The sequence below is a fragment of the Mus musculus genome, chromosome 9 (genome assembly GCF_000001635.26).
Source record: "Mus musculus strain C57BL/6J chromosome 9, GRCm38.p6 C57BL/6J".
Lineage (NCBI taxonomy): Eukaryota > Metazoa > Chordata > Mammalia > Rodentia > Muridae > Mus > Mus musculus.
In genome coordinates, this window is record NC_000075.6 from 79026476 (window position 1) to 79033940 (window position 7465).

At 37.7% G+C, this 7465-nt stretch overlaps 1 long non-coding RNA gene across 1 annotated transcript; it reads right to left on the reverse strand.

Annotated features, from left to right (window-relative positions):
• Nucleotides 1-556: 556 nt before the first annotated feature.
• Nucleotides 557-3268, reverse strand: Gm35024. The gene is made up of 3 exons (XR_379648.4): nucleotides 3043-3268; nucleotides 1747-1794; nucleotides 557-1153 (listed from the first exon to the last, which is right to left on the reverse strand). It is a non-coding gene; the product is annotated as a predicted gene, 35024 (long non-coding RNA).
• Nucleotides 3269-7465: the final 4197 nt, after the last annotated feature.

The following is a 7465-nucleotide window of genomic DNA, read 5'->3' on the forward strand; positions in this document are numbered from 1 at the left end:
TGGTGTCCTCTAAGGCTTCTTCTCCCCATGTGCCTGTCTGTATTCTTACTTCTTCTTAAAAGGCTATGGCCATCCATACTGTATGACAGCCCACCCTAGCTGTTGACTTCAAATTAATTACCTCCCAACTCCGAGCTTATTCACATTTTGATGGCCAGAAGCACACACATTTAAAAATTTTTTTTATTAGATATTTTCTTCATTTACATTTCAAAAGCTATCCCAAAAGTCCCCTATACCCTCCCCCTGCCCTGCTCCCCTACCCACTCACTCCCACTTCTTGGCCCTGTACTGCAGCATATAAAGTTTGCAAGATCAGGGAACTCTCTTCACAATGATGGCCAACTAGGCCATCTTCTGCAAATATGCAGCTAGAGACACAAGCTCTGGGGATACTGGTTAGTTCATATTGTTGTTCCACCTATAGGGTTGCAGACCCCTTCAGCTATTGGGTACTTTCTCTAGTTCCTACATTGGGGGTCCTGTGTTCCATGACTGTGAGCATCCACTTCTGTATTTGCCAGGCACTGCCATAGCCTCACAGGAGACAGCTATATCAGGGTCCGTTCAGCAAAATCTTGCTGGCATATGCAATAGTGTCAAGCACACACATTTTAGGGAGTAGATAGTTCAACCCATTACAGATGTTACTGACCTAAGACTGAGCAAATATCAGATACTGTTCATGTTTCAATGGGATTTAGAATCTGGTTGGGGAAGTAGCATCAGACAAATTATAAATTATATGTATTGCAATTACAGTAGATGCTTCAAAAGACAGTTTAATGATGTTAAAGAATGACAGATTGGGAAGCTTGATTATATCTATGGGAGCAGGGCAGGAAGAACCTTCTTGAAGAAGCAATGACTGGCTTGAATCTGAAAGCGTAAGGAGCCTGGAGGGATGCTGTCACGATGCATCAGCTCAAGACCAGAAGCCTATGTGCAAAGAGTTGGGGTGTGGCAGCTATGGTTTGAGGAGGGAGGAGCACCACTGGTTCCTGGTCTTCGGGTTAGGATTTTGGTCTTTATCCAAGAGTCATCAGAAGCAGTAGAAAGTCTCAGGGTTTGACCCGTGCTTTATCACCAATTTGCTTGTAAAACATCCATCAGGTCGGCGCCATTTTCCATTCACTTTTAACGGGTGGATCTCCTATCATGCACACACAGACAAAATTTAAGAAGTTAGCTTTTTAGACGTTTAATATTTCCAGACCTAAAGATTCTATAAGAATTTCACTTAGGCTTTGAAAGGGAGACTCCACAATTCAGACCTTGAAAAGAGGACTGAGGTCTAATACCGATGTGACCTGAGATCTTACAGCTAAGCTTTGTCATTTCCCGTCTGCCTCCACAGGGCTGTCAGACATTTGGATCTAATCTTCCAGCAGGGAACATTGCTGACTTCCATGAGGCCTGGGGGAATACTGTGGCTGCCCCAAAGAGGAAAAGAAGTGTCTGAGAGTCTAATGACAAAGTGCTGAAGTATGTATGGGTGAATGGTTAAAATATTAAATGCTCCAAGAATATTAAGTGATTTCAAATAGGACAATTTGAGTTTCTAGGTATGAGGTGAATACAGACGACTGCCGTTTTGAGCAGAGTATGAAGCAAGTTCTATTTACCTATAAAAGAAATGCGAAAATTTTGAAATGTCAATGCCTCCTTTTCAAAACTTAAAAATGACTGAATATTTGCTCTTGTTCTTCATACTGAACACGTTTTTCAAATAAAATTTCTCCTCACCTTCAGAAAAGTCTCCTGTTTAAGGGAAATGATGTAGAAACCAGCCAACTGAAAGTTCAAATAGAGACCAACATATTAATTTTCAAGTTGTAGACTTTCTAATAAGCAGGAGTGAAGTTACAGCTCTACCGACGTCCACCCCAAATGTGCGAATGAAACTACTTACGAATATCAGCCCTAGCAACCTCTTGAGTTCTATTCTCTGTATAAGCTGCTGATTAAATTTCTCTTGATTTATGGTACCAAAAGGAAACACATCAGGGTATGTATGCGAGGAACATGTACTATTTGGAGACTGTTACAATGTGTGTTTTGTAGAGAACGGGCTGATTTAATGCAGACAAGTGAGTGTTTGGGGAAATGATCACACTTTGAATAAAACATTTGCAATGTTTTCTTAACAGCATGGGGTTATTTACTGTTAAAATATGAAAAAATAATAAAAAAAAATTTCCAGAGGCTGTTTAAGTGACCAGAAGTGAGAAAGTACCCAAGTCTGCCTCAAATTAAGTCTGTCTCCAGATGCAGTAGAAAAAGCCATTTCCTTTATTGCTCAAGGCAGATTTTAAAGCTTTTTATGGAAGAAGCTATTTCCATTATTAAAATATCTGCTATGTCTTTTTTATAAAGATAAAAATAATCCATTGACCCTCATGCTCAGAAATTAAAATATTAAACCCACGCCGTTACTCAAGATACATTTGAAGATAGGTTTACAAAAAAAAAAAAAAAAAAACAAGAAATGCGCTGATAGCCTGAGAAAACTTTCAAAGACATAAATTTATGTGTTTCATTAGTATTTTTATTTGACATTGAGATACAACAATTCTGCCATTTGAACATGTTTCACCTCTAAAACAAATACCTTTAAGAATTTCAAAATATTTGTGCTCAGGATTTTAGAAATATTAGTCCTGGGAAGGAGCCCTTCATTTACAAAAATGTTACTTGTGTCAGACATGGTAATTCCATAACTGGGAACCTAGGGAGTTTGTTTTTCATGTCTGAACTCCCACTTAAAAGTTGTGGCTGCCTTACCCAAAGCTTTCACCAAGTGTTATCAATTTCCACCTCTCCTTCATTCCCAGGCTGTCTTGCTAAAACAAATGGAGGAAGGGAACCATAACCCGATGATTAAAAGACGCTCCACAAATTCACACCCCCAAATTAAACAACATTTTTGGCTTCCTCAGAACCCCCCCACCTCCCAACACACACATACACACACACTGCCAAAACCTTCTTACAAATAAGGATAACGGTTACACATGAAAACAGGGACCTAATTTCTTACACCTTTCCTGGAACATGCTTGATATTTTAGAGTTGAAGCTAAGTAGAACCGTCACAGCAGCCTGTCTCTTCGGCAGCATCGTCTGTCTTCACATTGGTAGCAAAGGATTGGCAAGTGTGTGGGGCTCTCTCATCCCCGCTGGAATGCCCCAGTGCGTCTCTGCTTTGCTTGGCAGATATGAGCACACTTATATTCTTCACTTCTTATTCTTTGTAACTGAAGCAGCCCATCAGGAGTGTTCCTACTGTGCTCTTAGCGCTGAACATGGCCGTGAGAGCACTACAGCGTTGGTAGGAAAACATTTTTTGTTTTGTTTTGTTTTGTTTTGTTTTTTTGTCAACAGAAGCCATTTGGGAAAGTGAAGTCTTAGTTGTTATTTTTCCCCTGTTAATCATTTTTTTTCTAATATTGCCAAAACATGAATTGTACAATTTCACTACGGTCCATGCTGTCCTAGAGACCAGTAGGAGAGAAACGCAGGAGCCAAAGAGCAAGCCACTGGCTGTACATACCACAATTTTATTTTCCGGCATAATTTGCTTTGTATTAAATAGACTTAAGAAAAACACACTGAAGCAAAATTAGTTAAAGTCTCCACAGTTGGAGCAATTTTAAATAAATAAAACGATTGTGTTTTAGTAAAAAGACACTGACCACTTCAAATTTTCCCCAGCCGTGCTTCAGTATGCAGTAGGCTTTTTGTTTTAATTTCTCATGGTAAGAATTCACAAAAGAAGAAATAAATAAGTTCTCAGTTTTTTTCTATAAACCTAATTTTTGGTTCCTAAGTGGAGAGATATAGTTGAGTTCCTGATAATATGTTATCCAATATGTTTGATAATTATTTAAAACTACAAGTCTGAAAAAAGTAAAATAAAATAAAATTATACACTTAAAAAAAACAAACAAAAAACCAAAAAAACAAACTACAAGCCCATTTTTTTTCTTTTTACCTTTCATGTTTTGTTTTGTTTTGTTTTTTTAAGTTGAAAATAGATTCTCCTCTCATATAATACATGCTGACCACAGCTTCTCCTCCTTCCTCTTCTTCCAGGTCCTTACCACCTTCCCTCTCTCCCAGATTCACTCTCTCTTCTTTTCCCTTCATAAAAGTCTCCAAGAGCCAACAACCAAGCATAAAAAAATCAAATCAAAAATAAACAAGATACAATAAGACAAGGCAAAACCTTTATATTTAGTCTAGACAAGTATTCTGCTATATGCATAGATCAGCACAAGCTACATTTGTCTTCACTGGGATTTTCAGATAGTCGCTGTGGTGTCATGTGTTTTAGTATCAATTTGTAATCTAGATGATCATGTTTACAGCTTGCAAAGATGATGATAACTCCTGGTATTCAGATACATTCACTGGGAAAATATGCTTATTTAGAATTAACATGGTATGTTAATCTTATTTACTAATTCTTTAATACGAACTTTTAGTCTCCCTGGGCTCCAAATTTCCCATACCTGAATCAGCAATATTATGAGCAAGAACATAAAGCTTTTGTTCAAATTTTAATGTATTTGTAAAGTACACTGATCTAGTATTGTGATTCTGATTTTTACTTTTCTAAAGTATAGGTACATTTCATTCTGTTATGAATAACATGATAAAGCCATGGCACATAGAAAAAGATACTTCCTGTTGTATATGTAGTTGAAATTTAGAATTGTGCTAAACTACATGAAGTTGAGAGGCACATGACTTTTCATAATGGAAGAATATTATCACTACAAAAGCAAAGAAAAGCCTGTGCCAAAACAGAGATGGTTTAAAAAGATCTGACATTTTCTTCGAAGACATCAAGACAGTTGGTCTTGTCTCTTGACAGCTAGAAGAACAGGTGGCATTAGAAATAATGTATTCATTTCTGAAAGTGTAAGTACATGGAATAAAAATGCATGTATTGAAGCCTCCATGTGTCATTTAAAACCTAAGCTAAATTAAAAGGGAAACACTCGTCTGCATACTTCAGTTAAAGAGTAATTCAGAAATAGTTATCTAAAGTAGCATTTATTCCTTTGTCTTTGTTTGTTATTATAGACATTGAGTTACTATTGAGATGCCAAGATCACATACATCAATTCATATAAAATTAAGAAATCTGAAAATATTTTGAAATCCAACTTCACAAGGTTTCTTTTCACTCGTGCATTTTTCCTATTTAAAGAAAATGCTAATTAAAACCTCCCATGATACCAATTTCCTATTTTTATATCTTCTCTTGCTCATTTAGAGCAAAATAAGTCAGAAGTAATGGTGTTATTTTTCCTTTCTAGTTTCCTTTTGGGTGGATTTCACCACTGATGCACGGCTGTGCCCAGGCTCACCATAGGGCTCTTTGTCCTGTAGTAGTGAACTTTTGCTGATCTTTCAGACCATCTTCCTGTACTTTGTGGACTCCAGGCCACACTAGAGGTTCTCATTCTGCCTTAGCACAGAGTCAATCAACTGTCCTGGTGTCAATGGGTTTCAGCTAAAACAAAACATAGAGGTTCCTTTCTCCAAGCCATCTCCCACATCTGACCCTTGCAGCAAACCATACCAATCCCTTCAGCTCTAAGAACTCTAGAATTCTAGGGAAGCTGTACAGACTCAGTCTTCTCACTTCTATTTTCTTTTCAGCATAGAAATCATGATTTTATTTCTCTTCTAATCAAATGTCTATATTTAGGATCTACTCTTTTTATAAAATTGGAGATAGATTTTTAAAAATATGATATGTTCTGATTAGGATTTCCCCTCCCCCAATTCCTTCCAGACCCTCCCCTTTTCCCCACTTACCCAAATCTGCACCCTCTCTCTCATTCAAATATGAACAGACATCTATAATAATATTATTAAAAATAAAATAATATTAGGTAAAAATAATAAAAATAAGCAAGCCAGAATAAAACAAAACAAACAAACAGAAAAGAGCCAGAGTAAAAGCTTGGGAAATGTATATACATGCACAGATAGATATACATATTTGCAAATACAGAAGTCCCATGAAAATACAAAATCTGAAACCATAATATACATGCACTCCCCATTCTTGTAAGGGGAATAAGGAGCATTATGAGACAAAGAACCTCCTAAAACACCGTTGACTTTGTTTTGTGTTGAACATCTAGGGCTGGGTATGAGTACAGTGGCTTGTACAATCAGTGAGACTCAGTTGGAGGAAACTAATTTCAGATATTGGTTCATCTCACAAGCTTTGTGTCACTGTTGCACTAGCCCATCACGTAGGCAGGTCATCACTGTAGATCTAAGAGTTTGTAGCGAGGTTACTGCTTACCTCTCTTGTTTGGTAGTGTGCAAAGTAGCTTTCAGTTCTGTTAAAACTAGTCAATAGTGGTGAAGGCTCTAGGTAGACACTGCCTCAACTTCTCCATATTCAGTGAGTTGTGTGGATGTCGTCTTCGTCAACAGGGTCTTACTGTTGGTTTGCAGTGAGAAACCAATGGCCTTGGCAGCAGTCTGGGTTGTTTGGGGGTTCCCATGGTGCCCGTTTTCCCCAAAAACTTGATTAGAAGTAACCTATTCCCAGAACTGGAGACTTCATTTGATGGCAAGAGGTGTCCAGCTGGGGCTCCATCTGCACCATGATTTGGCAAGTCCATTCTTGATAGGCACAAAGATCTAAGTTTCCATCAGAGACGCATTTTAAAAATAAGATTCAGTGACTACAACCTCCACATCAGTAAGCAACCTTGCATTTTTAAGAGTTTCCTGGTGACTGTGTACTTCAGCCGTGTACTGTCCTCCTAGAGGTGACATGTAGTCTGTGACATGCTCCTCTTATTTTACTTTAGCTCATACCCTTTGCCCTTAGCAGAACATAATTCTCTCTTTCATGTGTTTAAGATTTACATGTCAGACAGCCCAGTCATCAAAGAACTCTGATTTTTAAAATTCTTATGCTTATATAATATATGTCTAGCTGAACAGTTCAAGTGAGCAAACTCTACATTAACCTCGGATCAAGAATTCCTGAGGACAATGGGAGTATTAGCAAATAATCCACTTCTCATTCCTGACTGGAACAGGTATTAATTGTTCTTTCTAAAAACACGAGGGAGCTGTGATGTGTCAATTTTTTTTTTATGTTCTGAATACGTGTACATGGCTCACTCTTGATATCCAAGATGAGGTATCTTCATTTATGGCATTACAGATGCATTTTCTACTCCCTCAAGAACATTTCACACAAGGTGTATTTAGTGAATCTTGCAGAAAAGGAAAGTCTATTGTATTTTGGTTTGTAAATGAAAAGTGGGCAATGGTCAAATGAAGCTTATCATGCCATCAATGACAGAAGAAATGCTGCATTAGCCCATTGTAGCATGGCCCCAGTACCATGTTTAATTTTTTAGGGAGGAAACTCCAGATATGCTCAGTAAGATAGCCAATATCTGGTCTTGTCATCTTAC